The following is a 19,848-nucleotide window of genomic DNA, read 5'->3' as shown; positions in this document are numbered from 1 at the left end:
ACAGTAACACATTTTTATTTAATTTTTAAAATTCTAATTGTGGCCACCACAATCCAATGTTGTGGGCACTAAGATGTGCCCACTTCCTCATAACAAATGGGATAAACCTCAAATTGTCAGACATGTCAAAGTATACGTGAATAGCAAACGTCAAGCTAGAATCGTTTAAAAATCACAACCTGAATCTACAGAGCCCAACGCAATGGTGAACCTGCATGCCGTCCTTTTTTTCCCACCACAATCCTGCATGTGACAAATAATGACTGATATCCTGAATTTCTGTATGTCTCTGTACTAGCTTAATTTGCCGCTTCTCTAACTAATACATTCTTCCAGCCCATTCCTGTAACATCAAATTCAAATCAAGCAAAGTCTTTCCATGATAATGGCAACACGAATAGTAATTTATTAAAGAGGATTAGTATGACCCCAAGGAACAGTCTTCAGATATTATAAAAAGGAAAATAAGTGATGGGAGCATTTTGAATTTTAAACATGAGGATGCCAGTGACAGCTGATCCATGAAATAGGAGTGGGCTTGGAATGACAGCTCTTCCCAATTTAGTCATCAGTACAGTACTATAGTGGCACGTATAGCCTCCACATTAGCATGTATTGTGCTGAGTCTACACATTTCTCTGAATGACCTATTTTTCATTTGCTTTTGATTTTCAGTAAACCTCTATGGGCTGCGTGATAAGTGAAGATAAAAGACACTGACAGTTCTACATGTCATATCTATCTGCCATATTGTAAATATTCTACAGTTCTGAATGATAGAGGTTTAACACATACAGACTCTTCTGTTATTTAAATGCATGTCAGCTCCAAGGTATTTCTTATAGAACAAGCACCCAACATAAACACTTCTCATAGCATGCTGATTTATCAACGCGTTTAAATGGAAACACTGTTAGATGCCACATTACTGCATACATACCTAAAAACAACTGGTTTAGTCAAGGCATCAATGTTAAATAAATGGGACTGACAGCTTGGCTGCAAAGACAACAATATATAATGTATAATAGCACACACAGTGCCTTGCGAAAGTATTCGGCCCCCTTGAACTTTGCGACCTTTTGCCACATTTCAGGCTTCAAACATAAAGATATAAAACTGTAATTTGTTTTGAAGAATCAACAAGTGGGACACAATCATGAAGTGGAAAGAAATTTATTGGATATTTCAAACTTTTTTATCAAATAAAAAACTGAAAAATTGGGATGTGCAAAATTATTCAGCCCCTTTACTTTCAGTGCAGCAAACTCTCTCCAGAAGTTCAGTGAGGATCTCTGAATGATCCAATGTTGACCTAAATGACTAATGATGATAAATAGAATCCACCTGTGTGTAATCAAGTCTCCGTATAAATGCCCCTGCACTGTGATGGTCTCAGAGGTCCGTTTAAAGCGCAGAGAGCATCATGAAGAACAAGGAACACACCAGGCAGGTCCGAGATACTGTTGTGGAGAAGTTTAAAGCCGGATTTGGATACAAAAAGATTTCCCAAGCTTTAAACATCCCAAGGAGCACTGTGCAAGCGATAATATTGAAATGGAAGGAGTATCAGACCACTGCAAATCTACGAAGACCTGGCCGTCCCTCTAAACTTTCAGCTCATACAAGGAGAAGACTGATCATAGATGCAGCCAAGAGGCCCATGATCACTCTGGATGAACTGCAGAGATCTACAGCTGAGGTGGGAGACTCTGTCCATAGGACAACAATCAGTCGTATACTGCACAAATCTGGCCTTTATGGAAGAGTGGCAAGAAGAAAGGCATTTCTTAAAGATATCCATAAAAAGTGTTGTTTAAAGTTTGCCACAAGCCACCTGGGAGACACACCAAACATGTGGAAGAAGGTGCTCTGGTCAGATGAAACCAAAATCGAACTTTTTGGCAACAATGCAAAACTTTATGTTTGGCGTAAAAGCAACACAGCTCATCACCTTGAACACACCATACCCACTGTCAAAAATGGTGGTGGTGGCAGCAACGTGGTTTGGGCCTGCTTTTCTTCAGCAGGGACAGGGAAGATGGTTAAAATTGATGGGAAGATGGATGGAGCCAAATACAGGACCATTCTGGAAGAAAACCTGATGGAGTCTGCAAAAGACCTGAGACTAGGACGGAGATTTGTCTTCCAACAAGACAATGATCCAAAACATAAAGCAAAATCTACAATGGAATGGTTTACAAATAAACAAATTCAGGTGTTAGAATGGCTAAGTCAAAGTCCAGACCTGAATCCAATCGAGAATCTGTGGAAAGAACTGAAAACTGCTGTTCACAAACGCTCTCCATCCAACCTCACTGAGCTTGAGCTGTTTTGCAAGGAGGAATGGGCAAAAATTTCAGTCTCTCCATGTGCAAAACTGATAGAGACATACCCCAAGCGACTTACAGCTGTAATCGCAGCAAAAGGTGGCGCTACAAAGTATTAACTTAAGGGGGCTGAATAATTTTGCACGCCCAATTTTTCAGTTTTTTATTAGTTAAAAAAGTTTGAAATATCCAATAAATTTCGTTCCACTTCATGATTGTGTCCCACTTGTTGATTCTTCCAAAAAAATTACAGTTTTATATCTTTATGTTTGAAGCCTGAAATGTGGCAAAAGGTCGCAAAGTTCAAGGGGGCCGAATACTTTCGCAAGGCACTGTAGTGTAAAATGTGATGCACCCTTCTGCCATGCTGCATAACATTTGCCAGAAAGGTGGAGTTATGTTGGATAAGCCTAAATGAGGCCTGAATAACGGGACTATTTTACCAACAGAATGGTTTTAACAGTTTTTTTGTTATTTTTGTGATCAGTACAATTATAATCTAACTGACTTAAAACAAAATAAATAAGATTTGTTCTATATTCACCTTAGCCCAAGCCACATCAATCCTCCCCTAAGAGAATGACTAGAACATTTGACATATAGTACTTAGTAGCAAGGTTGCACAAGAATATGCAAGCTTTACTCTATAGGCACCTAGACAATTGCACATGCCACTGCTATGGAACTGTCGCTTAGTCTGAGAAGGTTTCCCCAGCTAAATCCAGATTAATGTTAGCAATCCACATATTGTAATAATCATGTAGTCAGGATTGCAATAGTAAATATAAAAAATATATATTATATATATATATTTTACATACATACATACATACATACACACACACACACACACACATACATACAGTATATATCTATTTGCCGCAGCACACACATCTAAATGTTTGTTTGAGGTCATTAAATAATAATAGGTTCTATGAGGGTAAATGCTGAAGATTCCTAATGCCTTCGTTTTAGCCAGTTGGGAAGCTGTTTAAGAAAATTGAGGCAATTTGGGGTTGTGCTGTGATGGGGTATATGGAGAACCCCAGTTAAAGGCATTGTACAGTTATAATGCCTTTAATGAAGAAGAATTTGCCTTGGACAGTTTCCCGCATTTAAAAACGACCACCAATGTTATTACTGATTATCTTTTTTTCAAATATTTACCGGTAAATCAATTCAGCCAGTATATAACTTTATTATTAAAAATGAGCTGGATGCAATGGGTTAAATTCATCATAAGTAGGCATATATTCCAGAGCAGCATGATGAGTGAGTGAATCACATTTCTGATTGTACAGAAGGGTTTGTTTTGATTCCCATTAATAACACGATAGGTTGACTTGCTTAAAAAAAAAAAAAGTATGCTCACTTTTGCAAGGGAATTTTTACTTAGCTTAGTAAATATTGTAAACATTTACTATGCATAGAATACCCAATCACATGCAAAAAATAAAACCACACACAAATGTTGCTTGAATATGATTGTATGATTAAAGTCAGCACAGCTTCACCACATTCACTTAGGCCGGACATACATGGTTAAAACCATTTATAGGTAGGCTGAATGTACTGATCAACTTGGGTACACCCAGCCTGCCAGATTCTCTTGCGACTGTCGCTAGCTGCTGCTATAGCTGCTGTCCTCTCCCAGCAGGGAAGGCTTCACCCGGGAGAAGACAATGGCCCATCAGGAGGGATTGCTGCATCAACCCAGGAAAAACTTGCTCCGTGTATGGCCAGCCTAAGGTAAGTGAAAACTCCCTTGCAAAGTGAAGATACGCTTCTCCTTTAGTAAAGCAATCCCTATAAGAATTGTATTTGTGTCACTGAGGCTGCATTCACACCTGAGCGTAGGTCGTTCGGTCGTTTTTTCCGGCGCGTATTCATGCTTATTTGCACGTTTGCATACAGCGTAGTTCGACCTTTTTGTACTTCGACGTTTTTTATTTTAGCCAATAGGAAAAATTATCATCTTTTCATCACTTGTTGCTATGTTGGTAGATTTTTTTTATCTTCTGCCTGGGTGAAATGTTCTATTGATTAAAGCGACAAAATGCCTGTAGCAAACCGCCCGATTTGCGTGACAAAAAAGGGTCTGGAACTGGTTTGAGCTTCAGGTGTTCGGCGTCAGGCGTTTTGGAGTGGAGATGTGAACCATCTCCATAGGTAATAATGATTTTTTCCCCTCTAGCGTTTTTGAGCGTCGCGCTTCATGCGACAAAACGCTCAGGTGTGAATGCAGCCTTAGGCCCCGTACACACGGTCGGTTTGGTCCGATGAGAATGAACCAAAGTTAATTTTCATCGGACCAAACCGACCGTGTGTATAGGATATCGGTCTGTTTTCCTTCGGTCCATAATTTTAAAACATGCTTTAAAACCGAACCGATGGACCGCTGCCCTATCGGACCAAAACGATGGTTAGTACAGAAAAGCATCGGTTCAAAACCCGCGCATGCTCAGAATCAAGTCGACGCATGCTTGGAAGCATTGAACTTCGTTTTATTCAGCACGTCGTGTGTTTTACGTCACCGCGTTCTGACCCGATCGGATTTTGAACTGATGGTGTGTACACACATCAGGCCGTACGGCCACTTCAGAGGTGAACCGATGAAAACGGTCCGTCTGACCATTCTCATCGGTTTTGTCCGACCATGTGTACGGGGCCTTAGTAGGCTCCCTGCTGGAGATAAGTTTTCCTCCAAAGTCCATGACTGCACTGTAGGAAAGCTGTATTTTTTTGGGGGGAAGGGACTTTTGTGAATCATGGAATTTCAAACTTTAATGAAACAAAATGAATCTTTCCTTTGATTAATGCATACTGGATATGAATAAACCATCTATTTGTTCAGACACACAGATATTGAGTATGTGATGAGAGACTGTTGAGATCCACATTAAAGGCTAAAATCATACAAGACTCCCCGACCACTGATTAGATACCAATGAATTCATGGGTAGACAGCAGTGCTACTGCCAATATAACTGCTCAAAATATTTTTTTCAGAAACCCAAAGGGACCTTTTCCAGACTTTATGCCAACCTGAACCTAATGCTGATTAAATAAAAAATGAACACGATATCAAATATATTCACAAATGTGCTGTAAGCCATTATAAGGGTACGCTTCCAAACACAGTGCTGTTGTCAGTGCAGTATCGGTAAATGAACCCTCAAGAGAAGGAACAGCCAGGGAATGAAGCATACTACCTGCTCACCCTGCAGCTGTAACAAATTAGTTTCTATATCTATTCCTCTATGGAACATTTACAGAAACTCCACCAAAGGGGAAATAAAAATCGAAATGGCTTTCTCAGTTTTTATTTTACAGTTTTAAAATCATAACTGATAGGAAAAAAAAAAAAACCTTTAACATTTGAGCAATACCAAGGATATGTCCAGATTCCCCACATTCAACTTTTGAATGAAAATCTAATACTATATCATCTTTTGTTTCTATCGGAAAAAACTGTTATTGATTTCAAATGAAAGCTTTATCTCTGTGATGACACTATATTTCCGTTTGTTGCACTTGGTGCCATCAATAACAAAAGTGACATCACATTATTAATGGCTGTCTCTTTGCCGCTGAATTGAAATCCAGGGCATGAAATTTCCAGATGACAATCATAACCGTAATTTCTAGATTACGTTCCCTACATTTCTGCAAGTATCTTTGCTCCTAATCCAAACAAAAATGCAATTTAATTACACTCTTCAAACATAATGCTCGTTAGGCAGCAGTGACAAGTAATATGATGAAGTCACCGTCATATACACAGGAGGATAACAAGTCATATAAACACTAAATAATTGAACCACAGTTTTAACTTTCAAAACTGCATGGATCAAGCGAATAATGATCATGCATTTCAATAGGTTTGCAAGTACAAATTAAAATCTTCTACACACTACTAAGCTGCTAAATTACAAACATACCCTTGCCTGACCTCATATGTGCAGAATATCTTCTATTCTGAACATATTTATTTAAGAAACTGAAAATAGTTTACCGTTTTATTTCACTGAAATCAATGGGGTTAAATTAACTAAAGGCAAATAGGCTGCTCACTTGCAAAGAGAGTTGCACTTTGCAAAGGGCATTTTCCCATGAGCTTAGTGAATGAGGAGAAGCTCTGCTGACTTCTATCATCCGATCATGTGCAAGCAAATATGTGGCCTTCTTTCTTTTGCTTGCATGTGATTGGGTAATCTTTGGAAAGTGAAATGTCACCACATTCACAAAATTCTGGGGTAAATTCCCTTGCACAGTGAACAGCCTCTTTGCCTTTAGTAAATCAATTTCAATACTATTATTATTTAAGGTACTTATATAGCGCCATCAATTTACGCAACGCTTTACATATACATGGTACATTCACTACAGTCCCTACCCTCAAGGAGCTTACAATATGGATTATATATTGCACTTCAGATCAGCACTTATATAATAAGCTAACAGATAACTTGTTAGGATCACTAGCAAGTAGTGGTGATGAGAGCTACAAACATATAGACTCCCCACTCCAGGATATCCTATACTTATAGAATATCAATGCAGTAATTTCCAAATTCTTTGCGAAAAACATAGTTGCCTATCTCTAGAGTCAATACTTTTTCACTAGCATGAAATCAGCCCTCAGAGAGCAAGACATAACAGCAATGGCAGCCACTATATTTTCCCAGTAATAGTTTCCTTTATTAAAGCAAATAGGCATCAGGACTAATATAATGCATATGTATAATGTGTGCATGTATTATTCAAAATGTTGCATAATATGGAAATTTTGTTCAAGCATGCCTGGCCACTTCCAGGAAGTGATGGTGTTTCTCCACCCTCACCTCTCTGCCACCTTTCTATAGGCCATTGAGGTAGCCCGGCATAGTGATTGGCCATTAGGAATATATGGGAGGTGGGCGAGCAAGCTCTTACAGCAAAAGGACATTTTGGTGCTTTGCCCAAGCAGAATATCATGGCATTCGGATGTAGAAGAGGTAATGAAAGCTGCTGAAGATATGTCCAAGCATCTCCGTGCCTTCATTTCAGCTCCATTCCTGTTGGCAGATGTTTTAGGTTTCAGACAGCACTAGGTCACATGATCAAATATTGTGGCTAGATTTTAGAGCTTACAAAGAGCAGGAAGTCTTCATTAAGGCCTCATTTACATGTGCTGTTTGGGGTGTTTTTACCCCCCCCCCCCAAACCAGCCAATATGTAGCAATTGGCAGGCAGCAAGTCCACTGATTGCTGCACATTAGGATGAATGTGGAAGTGTGGCAAATGCCCTGCAATTGAGTGCAATGCACGCAGTTGTGGCACGTGTTAGCAAAAATGGGATTAAAACAGGCTGTGAGTAGGCGTCACATGACCTATTCACATTACCTTAGCTCGTCTAAATCTACCCTAAGAGAGTTGTCTCTAAAAGCATACTCTAATCAACTTTTAAAATGAAACCTTCAGATGCACATAGGGAGCGCAGCCTACCTTCTGAGTTTTCATTCAGCCATGACTGTAGCACTTCAATTCATCAAACTCCCTTTTGACAGTAACCTAGTGATCAGAAAACAGGTGTGTGTGATGCATGAGAGCCATTCCCACAGTAAGCACAGTGGTGCCACTCACATATAAAGGCAGATATACAAAAAAAAAAAACACTTTATGAAGAAATTGCTCACAGCCACCATCAAATTCAGACCTATCTAGGCTGCTTGAATGGAACTGTAGGTCCCAAAAGCCAAGGCTGTCTTAATAGCATCATGGGCCCCTGGGAAAAGTAATTCTCTGGGGCCCCTACAATGGAGACGGAGCATCCCTCCGGGCATTCCAAGCCTTTCGGTGCAAACAGTGCTGGGCAGCTGGGCTCACCATGACACCATCCACAATGCTACTTACGCAGGTGGGCTCTCAGTGCTGCCGACTCAGCAGCTCCCACTCCAGCTTCTACCTCGCAGCCTTTGAGTCCTGAGCATTCAAGCAGCATGGGATGGGGTCTGAGCATCACTGGCGCTTCGGCCCTGCCCCTCCCTGCTGGCTGTGAAATAATAGGTATTGTTCTGCACAGCATGGGGCACCGCTGCCAGCCTGCCTCCCCTGTGTATCCATCACTCTCAGTGCCATCATGGGCCATCATGGGGCCCCTAATTTCGGGCCAGCGTGGGCTCAAGGACCAGCTACTTTGGGGAAAGTGCAGGGGCCCCCATGCAGCTGAGGCCCCTGGGCAGTGCCCAGGTGTGCCCTCTCATTAAGACAGCCCTGCTAAAAGCACATAGATAAAGGTACACAGTTTACACTTCAAGAAATGCGCTCCCAGTAACCCTCTGAAGAGCTGCGCATGTTTTGTGGCTACTGAAGATTGCAGAGAGCCAAGATAAGGTAGATTGGGTGGACACTTACATTTTTTTGATTGACTTTAGATTCTCCTAGATCCTCAATGAGTATTTTTACTTCTTCCTAGAACTTCTTTTTATGCCATAGCTCCAAAGTTACGTTTTTTGTTCTAACAGGCTAGAATTCACATCTCCTGCAAGCTTGAAGTAAGTCTACTACAAACAATATGGATATAAAATTATAAAAAGGGCATAATACAAAATAAACACTTCGCAGCAGTGCATCAAACAGAAATCTGTCTACTTATTTGCCTCTTCTGGGAGTATAGCTTGACATAATGCCCATAGGTAGCCCATAAGCAATCCTATGAAGAAATAAATTGTCTAGTTTTTTTCACAGCTATTTTTTTATTTTTTTTATTACTTCATCAGAACTTTACTTCGTATACAATGAGTTTCACAGTAATAAACTCTACAGGCAATGTAAGCTTTAGGACGAGTATAATAGTTCTGCATTGTATTGGCAGCAAATAGGAAATGGATGTTTGAAAGCAATTTACTGTACTGACAGTTGCTGATTGGGAAAATGACTTTTCAAACGTACGGTATTCACAGATGCCATATGGAATTCCAATTGGCTAACAGGAATTATCCAGATTTTTATTTTTCACAAGAGTACAAGGTAAAAATATAAAATGTCAACATTACTAATAGGAGTTTTCATTATAAGATTATCCATTAAAGATTATTCCCCCTGGGGTCAACTCTATAGAAGAATAATCTATATGGCATTTATGGTTGGTTAGATTTATGGTCTGATACGACTGACCAAACAGATCATCTGCTGTGCTTTAATAGCTTTCCATGGAGAAAAGTTTAAATTGTAAGGTAAGGTGTTGTAGAGGCATTCATTGTGGCTTTGTCATCCTTCTGATCTCACAGAATGTTTCGAAAAAATAAATAAAACAGTACGATATTTCCAAATTGATGGTTTATTATTTTGTAAAATGCTGGGAACTTTGTTGTTTCTATGCAAATCCTGCAGAATAATACTACTTAAAAAATGGTTGGACTCTTTAGCAATACAACGCAAGGTTTTCCTAGCCAAACTTATGTAGGTAATATCTCTAATTCTCTAGTAGATGCGGTCTCTAAATTTAGGAGGTGCTCATTGTATATGCAGATTTCCTAACGTTGAAGAATAACTCTTTTATTCCCCTTCTTTCCAGAGAAAAAGGAAATAAAATGTCAGGACCACCATTGATGAAGTCCTGCGGGAACGCGTGGGAACGGAGTCCCTGCACTTTGTTCAAAGCAGGAACGCAGTTCCCTTTGCAGGACTAGAGCAGCCGAGCCGCCCGAGCCAATCCTTCACTAAACGGCGATGCCCAGCTCGAGTCACTGTCAGGGGCAGGCGAACCTTAGTAATGCTTTATGTTACTGAACTATGAGTTCTTTCTAAATCCCGCGATACCTCGCGGCAGACCTCCGCAATGTCTCCTGGGAACGATGACAAAAGCTCCCAGGAGACATTGCGGCATCGAGGAAGTGACGGAATACCCGCACACTACCCGATGAATCCATATACAGGAAGCGGCCAGTAACATAAAGGATTACTAAGGTACAGTGGATCGAAAAAAATGCGGTTTAGTAATTATGCATATGAGCGTATCATTTTTTTTTTTTGGTGGGGGAATAGATCTTGGGTGGGAGTTCCCACACTTTTTCCCCCAGGACATGACCCCTGGGCTAGACTAAACAAATACAAATAAAACAAGAATTGAAAATACAAAAAAAAAAGCCATGATTTATCCTTTTAGTTAGTCAATGTAGCACAACCTAAAGAAAAAAACTCAAACTTTCTAAGTGGGTTTAAATAAAGCCAACACCTGTTTGGTTGCCACAAACAATACATTACTTCTACCTGATCAAACTTTGAGTGTCATTGAATGAATATGCCCAATTACAATAAAAAACTGCAGCTTTCTGTCCTCTATGTGGCCCTCTAATATAAACTGTTCATCTGTGGCAGGCGGAGGATACAGAAAATAAATTGAATGGCTAATATTCTCCTCTTGAAGGAAAGTGTCAGGGAAATTGTATGCATAATCGTGCACAAAGATGTGCCCATGCTAATAAGAATTCTCGAGTGACAACTAGAGGTTCCGTAACTCTCACGCATGCACAAAATAATTTGCAAGTGACAACTAGGTGTTCCTGATTCGCCAATGTATCTGCACGCATGCACATTAGAGCGAGTACTCTGCACCCTCTTTCCTATTTAAACTGGCTCCATAAACCAGAAGATTGCTGAGTGGTCGTCAGCTTCGACCATCTGTGACCTGATCCTGTCCTTGTTCCTGTGTATACCCAGACTGTTTGACGCTGCTCGTTACAGATACTCGATTTCTGACCTGCCTTGTGATCCAACTATGCCTTTTGCCTTCTGTTCCGATGCCTTCTCTGTTTGCTTGGCCCTGACTTTTCTCAGGATCTGATTCGGTACCTCTGCTTTTTGGCCATTACCGACTTCTGCCTGCTTGACCACCCATGACCCTGTATCTTCCTGCTCTCTAGCTTGGTTGCTGTCTGCTGCCCTGCACTTGCCAGTCTACCTGCTGTCCTGCACCTGTTGGCACCGGCCAATCCACAAATCTTCCTGGTGCTTGGCACCTTCTGCAAGTACCTTCTGTCCAGGATCCCCAACCAGGCACCCATGCCACTCCGTGCCCTTTTATATCCTGTCACCACCTTCAGGCAAAACAGGACAGGGGTGTAAGGGAAAGCCCTTCTGTCAGCTCGGTCTCAACCAGGTATATGACAGAGAGATTATAAAAACTTAAAAAAAATATCTATATGAAAGCCATTAAAGTGATACTAAACAAATAGGAGTAAATTGACATAATTCATTCACATAAAACATATATTTCATGCCACTGTACACTGTATATTTCAGCCCTCAAAATTTCCACTCGCCTGGTTATACTAGGCAAGTAGAAATAAGCTGAGGGCAAGTGTGGAGTCGCATCGGAGGGGGGTTCCAATGAGGCTCCACAGTCGCCCTCAGCTGAGAAAATGAGTTCCCACCCCCAGAAAACCCATCCACTTGCTCCTCCCCCTCCTCTAATGGCTGTTCTATCCTCCTAATCATCCCCTGCTCTCAGTGTGAGGACAGTGCAGGTGAAAGCCGACTCAGGAGGTGCAGCTGCCTGAAAGGAGCCGATCAATTCCCTACACGGCTCCATCCACTCCACCTCAAGCAGGCCTGCAGCCTGCCCTGAGCTTTACACACTTCCCTTCTCCAAACTTTCACTCCCTGCCTATGTGCTCCATCTGAAGGGGATGTAGGTGGGAAGATTTAAAACAAGCAGCCAACAGCTACACTGAAACAAAAGCTGCTGACAGCCAATGAGCCCCCAGGGACCATTCCAAGTGAGTGAGCACTGTCACTGACCAGATCCTGCTCCACCACTCTCTCTCCCCCCCCCTCTTTCTCTCTCCCTCATCTCCCCTCCCCTCTTTCTCTCTCTCTCCCTCCCCTCTTTCTCTCTCTCTCCCCCCTCTTTCTCTCTCTCTCCCCCCTCTTTCTCTCTCTCTCTCCCCCCTCTTTCTCTCTCTCTCTCCCCCCTCTTTCTCTCTCTCTCTCCCCCCTCTTTCTCTCGTTCTCTCTCCCTCTCTCCCTCTTCCTCTCTCCCTCTCTTTCTCTCTCTCTCCCCTCTTTCTCTCTCCCCTCTTTCTCTCTCCCCTCTTTCTCTCTCTCTCTCCCCTCTTTCTCTCTCTCTCTCTCTCTCTCTCTCTCTCCCCTCTTTCTCTCTCTCTCTCTCTCCCCTCTTTCTCTCTCTCTCTCCCCTCTTTCTCTCTCTCTCTCTCTCCCCTCTTTCTCTCTCTCTCTCTCTCTCTCTCTCCCCTCTTTCTCTCTCTCTCTCTCTCTCTCTCTCCCCTCTTTCTCTCTCTCTCCCCTCTTTCTCTCTCTCTCTCTCCCCTCTTTCTCTCTCTCTCTCCCCTCTTTCTCTCTCTCTCTCTCCCCTCTTTCTCTCTCTCTCTCCCCTCTTTCTCTCTCTCTCTCTCCCCCCTCTTTCTCTCTCTCTCTCTTTCTCTCTCTCTCTCTCTCTCCCCTCTTTCTCGCTCTCCCCCCCTCTTTCTCTCTCTCTCTCTCTCCCCTCTTTCTCTCTCTCTCCCCTCTTTCTCTCTCTCTCTCTCTCTCTCTCCCCTCTTTCTCTCTCTCTCTCTCTCCCTCCCCTCTTTCTCTCTCTCTCTCTCTCCCCTCTTTCTCTCTCTCTCTCTCTCCCCTCTTTCTCTCTCTCTCTCTCTCTCTCTCTCTCTCTCTCCCCTCTCTCTCCTCTCTCTCTCCCCTCTTTCTCTCTCTCTCTTTCTCTCTCTCTCTCTCTCTCCCCTCTTTCTCTCTCTTCTCCCCCCTCTCTCTCTCTCTCTCCCCCCTCTTTCTCTCTCTCTCCCCCCTCTTTCTCTCTCTCTCCCCCCTCTTTCTCTCTCTCTCCCCCCTCTTTCTCTCTCTCTCCCCCCTCTTTCTCTCTCTCTCCCCCCTCTTTCTCTCTCTCTCCCCCCTCTTTCTCTCTCTCCCCCGCCTCTTTCTCTCTCTCCCCCCTCTTTCTCTCTCTCTCCCCCCTCTTTCTCTCTCTCTCCCCCCTCTTTCTCTCTCTCTCCCCCCTCTTTCTCTCTCTCTCCCCCCTCCCCTGCACCCCTCTTCCTTGCCTATACTAGCCAATCATATTGTATCCTTATTTTATTTATCACAGTCAGATCAGATCAATAAAATATGATTACTGGTTTTGGCTATTCTATCTTAGTCAGTGTCATTAATACACTAAGGAAAAAAATTCAAATAACTAAAACCAGCAATCTGCAATCGTATTTCATTGATCCGACTGTGATAAATAAAATAAGGATAAAATATGATTTCGTTTTTCATGTGGGTTTAGCTGCGCTCTCCTAGAAGATTATTTGAGGTCCTGTGGTTTCGGAAAGAATATCAAAAACTCCTGCAAGCTGCAACTTTGGTGCGCTTTCTGAAACCACACCAAAACCGATTGGAAAGCACAGCTAACCCGCATGTAATCCATTGGTTAGCTGCACTTTGCCCAAAGAACGGCTAAATCACACCAGGGCAGTGTGCAGCCGCCCCCCAGGGTAGAGGGAGAAAGCTGAAATGCTTATAAAGTTGCCCTCTATCCTGTAATTTATTAGCTAAATAAAAAATGTTGGAAATTTAAACTCTGACACACAGATAATGAGCTTTTTATTTTCAGCCTTCAGCCATTCAGTTAACCGTTTCATTTAATCCACAAGAACTGGAACTTAGAAGGTTCAAAGTTCACATTTACTCTACAAAAATATTAGTTAAATATATATATTTTCTTTTGACTGGAACGTTTGAAGTCTCTATATGGTTCTCTGAAACATTTGGTAAAGGAAGAAAACTGTGTAGCTCATGCATATCGCAACAAATTGACTTGACAAAAGATGAACATTTAAATACATATTAAAACTTAGACCCCTTTGCCACTGGGGCGGTGCTGGCTATTCGGACGCTAGCGGGGTGCTTTTAACCCCTGCTAGCGGCTGAAGGAAGAGTTAATAGCATCTGTTTTGTGGCACTGCCAAATCACTTTGCAGGCATTTCGGCAGTGCTGCCCATTCATTTCAATGGGCAGGGATGGTGAAGGAGCGGTTGTATACACCCCCACCGCCCCAAAAATGCTGCTTGCAGGACTTTTTTTCCCATCCTGCAAACGCACCACTGCAGTGTGAAAGCACTGGTGCTTTCACACTGGTGCTTTCACACTAAGGAAGCTTGAGAGACGCTTTTCAGGCACTTTACATGCGCTATTTTTAGCTCTAAAATGCCTGAAAAGCATTACAGTGTGAAAGGGGTCTAAGAAAAACTATAGACAAAACTCATGTGATCCAGGAGGTTGCACTTAAAATTTCCACCAGTTTGCTGATAATTGTGTGCTGTTTGCTGGCCTACCCTAGGCTACAAGCTGCTAGGCTAAAATAAGACTGTGGGCAGATAGGCCAAGCCTAATAAATATTGGAGAGTGACTGGAGCCTACTTTGCATTACCTAGACACTGGTAGTCTGGTAGTATTTAACTGCTTGCCGACCAGCCGCCGTATAACTGCAGGTCGGCTCTGTACGTCATCTCGGCGTTCAGCCAATAGGGGCGCGCACCCCCCACTCGCCCCTGACACCGAACGCACGTGCCCGGCGGGTGCGATCCCCGCCAGGGACCCTCGATCGCTCGTTACAGAGCGAGAACCAGGAGTTGTGTGTGTAAACACACAGCTCCCGGTCCTGTCAATGGGAGAAATGCCTGACCAATGTATGAACAACGATCAGTCATTTCTCCAAGTCAGTCCACCCCCCCCCCTTTAGTTAGAACACAACCAGGGAACATACTTAACCCCTTCCTCGCCCCCTAGTGTTAACCCCTTCCCTGCCAGTTCCATTTTTATAGTAATCGATGCATTTGTATAGCACTGATCGCTATAAAAATGCCAATGGTCCCAAAAATGTGTCAAGTGTCCGAAGTGTCCGCCATAATGTCGCAGTACCGATAAAAATCGCTGATCGCCGCCATTACTAGTAAAAAAAATATGAATAAAAATGCCATAAAACTCTCCCCTATTTTGTAAACGCTATAACTTTTGCGAAACCAATCAATAACTGCTTATTGCGATTTGTTTTACGAAAAAATATGTAGAAGAATACCTATTGGCCTAAACTGAGGAAAAAAAATTTTTATATATATTTTTGGGGGATATTTTTTATAGCAAAATGTAAAAAATATTCATTTTTTTCAAAATTGTCGCTCTATTTTTGTTTATAGCGAAAAAACTAAAAACCGCAGAGGTGATCAAATACCACCAAAATAAAGCTCTATTTGTGGGGAAAAAGGGACACCAATTTTGTTTGGGAGCCACGTCACACGACCACGCAATTGTCAGTTAAAGCAACGCAGTGCCGAATCGCAAAAAGTGGCCTGGTCTTTGACCAGCAATATGGTTCGGGGCTTAAGTGGTTAAGATGACCATACATATTACAATATAAAATGTACAATATTCCATGCCATTTAATACAAGTGTCTGCCTGATTAGGTACACATTAAACATATTGCTCAGATGGACCCCCATAACACACAGACAAGTCTAAAGGAAATTGTACAGATTATAAAGTATATGTCTAAATTATGACAATTACATTATGCCATAAAGGTTGTATACTTTATTTCCATACTTTTTATTTTTTTATTATTGCATTTTAGGATAAAAAAAAAAAACACCTACAGTGCACATATCTTATTTATTTTCTCTTACATATTCAGTATTCAAAATTCTTATCATTGCATGCTATCTGCTGTGTTAAAATAAGATATTTCCTCATTTGAACGTTGCCCTGATTAGCTGTTAGGTTGTCTATATATTTGTGAAGGTGTTGTCTGCAATGAGCAATATAGGCTGACAACATCACAAATGTGCAAGGCTTGTCATGAGAAGGCTTAGAAATACTTCTGAACTCTGCTACTACAAAGGAACCAATCTGTATAGCGCATCAGTGGCAATGGTGCAAAATACTTGGAAACAATGCTAGTACAAGCTGTTCCACGCCAGCTTTGCAGCATGATAATTATGGATCTATGTGTATAATACCAAATGTGCATTCTGTTCATCTGACAAAAAAAAATCATATTGTAGTAGGTTTACAAAAGGCATAGACTTCATTGATATGCTCAGTTGATGAATTAGATACAGGCTTTGGGTATGTTGGGCCATTCAGAGCATGGTACTTAAAAAAATAAAAAAATAAAACAGCAAAAAAAATAAGCTTAGTTTTCTTTAACCTTAGTTTCACCTAAAAAAAAAAAAAAAACATGGCCCCGATATAATGAACTGATTCATGAATCCAGTCAGTTTCCCCAGGGCAGGGCCAGATTAGAAGAGAAGAGAGGTAGTTGCTACAAAGAAAGACTTCCATACTATTTTGCTGGCTCCCTTCCTACTACATCCTCCAGCAAGAGCTCTTTTGATCTGAACAGACAGTGCGAGAGGTTTCTCTTAATCACACAGAGCCCATGCTCCTCTCATGTACGGACTTGGTAACAAAGGTCAGAAAAAAAGTGGAAGTTACTTGTTAGCAGCTACTTCGGTTATTGCCCAATGACATTTAACTTCCTATCGGGTGCCAATTTCTATTATAGGGCAAGAGTGGCAGTTCCAGGGGACTTTTAGCTAAATACCAGGCCGTGAGCTCTGTATCTGGGATGAAACAGGGAGGTACAAAGAACAGGCTACTAGGAATATAAATGTTAGCGGTTTAGTGTGGGATCCACAGAGCCTGGCAAATGTATTTACTGGAGGATTTGCCACATACTGTATATACTACAATTAAAATGAAATTGTGCTTGCTTTGCCTACAGCTCATGCAAGATATCCAATGTAAGCCTACAAAAAACAGGACTTACAACTAGTAGGCAAGACTGTATTACCCCAATACATAAATGGATAATTTAACAAATGTTTCCTATGGTTACGTTTTTTTTTTCTTACTTTTCCAATAGCAGCGCCATCTTTTATTAAAATAAAGTACTGCAGTTTACAAAAAATGTTGTTTAAGCCATCTTACAACAATATAAAAAATGTATGTTTGTATATGCGACACATATACTACTGCGCTGACCCTGTGCAAAATTTACTTATTAACACTGTGAATATAATACTCAAATCACATATACCGTAGTTATCGGCGTATACCGCGCACTATTTTGCCCTGAAAATCAGGGCAAAATCGTGGGTGCGCGATATACGCCGATACCCACTTTCCCGTGCCGAGTTTGAATACTGCACTGACATATACCGAGCGCAGTACACTCGTGTATAGTCGGGCAGTCTCGGCTACACTCGCGCTCATGTCCTGTACGTCCAGGACGTCAGCGCGAGCATTGCCGACTATACGCGAGTGTACTGCGCTCGGTGTATGCCGGCGCAGTATTCAAACTCGGCGCGGGAAAGCGGGAAACGAGCGAGGAGGACGCCACAGAAGGACGCTGGACCCGACGAAGAGGACACCCGAAGCCGCAGACGGACGCCGGACCCGACGAGGCCGCCGATGGATGCCGTGCAAGACACCAAACTGTAAGTACAAGAATCTATTTTTCACAGGAATTTCTGGGCAACTTTAGGGGTGCGCGCTATACGCGGGAGCGCGCTATACCCCAATAATCACGGTATATAATAACACCAATGTGCTCAAAAAATGTGACCCTCAGTATACAATCTCAGTAAATATGAGTGATGTGATATACACATGCACAAATAAAGTCCAATATTTCAAAAAACTTCCAAGAATTGATGCCGTGTGTTCTTGACCAAAATTTCGTGACTTTTCACCCTTATTAGTGTCACCACCACCTCTTATGTATTATGCGCTCACCAGATCAGGGTAGGATTATAGCATATAATCATATCCAGGTATGTATCTCCTCTGACTTTTAGCAATGGTACCGTTTAGCCTCCAATATATGTATCAGACCCCACATGCAGGAAAAGAGCTTTCCACATCCACACCAGCTTCCAGTTGCTTTCCTTACTCCAAAAGAAAAACCTCATATGGTGTAGTATGTATGAAAAAGGGGAAGTTTATTTATAAACATTAAAACTGTTAAAAATGTGCACTCACATGTTGTAGTGCCTAACTGGCACTAGTTTGTCCATCGTTACTGCTCGATATCTCGATGTCTCCTCGGCGTGCGTTCCATGCCTCGGTTGTTTTGCTGTTCAGCATGTGGAAGTGCCGTGGAGGGGGCGCGTGACGTATTTCCGTCCTTGAAGAAAATTACCCATAGGCCTCTACGCGTTTCGCATGTATATCTACAACATGTGAGTGCACATTTTTAACAGTTTTAATGTTTATAAATAAACTGCCCCTTTTTCATACATACTACACCATATGAGGTTTTTCCTTTGGAGTAAGGAAAGCAACTGGAAGCTGGTGTGGATGTGAAAAGCTATTTTCCTGCATGTGGGGTCTGATACATATATTGGAGGCTAAACGGCACCATCGCTAAAAGTCAGAGGAGATACATACCTGGATATGATTATATGCTATAATCCTACCCTGATCTGGTGAGCCCATAATATATAAGAGGTGGTGGTGACACTAATAAGGGTGAAAAGTCACAACATTTTGGTCAAGAACACACGGCATCAATTCTTGGAAGTTTTTTGAAATATTGGACTTTATTTGTGCATGTGTATATCACATCACTCATATTTACTGAGATTGTATACCGAGGGTCACATTTTTTGAGCACATTGGTGTCATTATATATACGTGATTTAAGTATTATATTCAGAGTGTTAATAAGTACATTTTGCACAGGGTCAGTGCAGTAGTATATGTGTCGCATATACAAACATACATTTTTTATATCACTTCACCTCTTGGAGTTGTTTATAATAACTGCAGCAGATTTTGTAAATTATTAAATATTTTTTTTTGCGCCGGTGACACAACAATACTATAAATGAATGTTAAACAATATATCTACATATCACCGCATAAACCATTCTTTTAAACTCTATTAAATGTAATTTATTTTTACATTAAACACCACATTTTTCTACAGAGTTTAGTGTAACAAAGCAATTAAGTCAGAATATCTCATGTTCCACTGAAAACCATCTCCTGATGCTTTTTTTCTGCTTTTATCAGCTATTATTTATTTTTAATTTGTTACATTCTTTTACAATTATTTATATAAGCTTTGAGAACATTTACTACATGACAAAGGATTCCCAGAGCACTAAATACTTTTTTTTTTTAAGCGCACAACATACCCAAAGCCTGTATCTAATTCATACAGTTTTACCAAAACCGGCAATGCATCACTGCAGCCTAATCATCGTTCATTACTATATTTAAAAATGCTAAAAGAGGATATTTACTTTTGACACACTATTCTAGTAAATAGATTAATTATTAATTAAATGAGTCCCTTAGTTAAAATCTCATGCACAAGGCTACTTGCTTACACACGTTGAATTATCTTAAATCATATTTATAGGTACCAAATGTCTTAAATTGCCTCTAGACAATAATAATAAACATATCCCAACATGGGAAATTCTCTGTGGACATCGGTCCTCTAAGGATAACCTCTTGGTTCAGACTCC

At 41.3% G+C, this 19,848-nt stretch overlaps 1 protein-coding gene across 2 annotated transcripts in view; it reads right to left on the bottom strand.

The window, feature by feature from the left end:
• Window positions 1–19,848, bottom strand: part of FGF14 (fibroblast growth factor 14) — a 685,099-nt gene that overhangs the window by 264,760 nt on the left and 400,491 nt on the right. The window lies entirely within an intron of this gene.

This window comes from Rana temporaria, chromosome 2 (assembly GCF_905171775.1).
Source record: "Rana temporaria chromosome 2, aRanTem1.1, whole genome shotgun sequence".
NCBI lineage: Eukaryota > Metazoa > Chordata > Amphibia > Anura > Ranidae > Rana > Rana temporaria.
The sequence above is the reverse complement of the archived record's forward strand: the minus strand, read 5'-3'. Positions and strand labels throughout refer to the sequence as shown.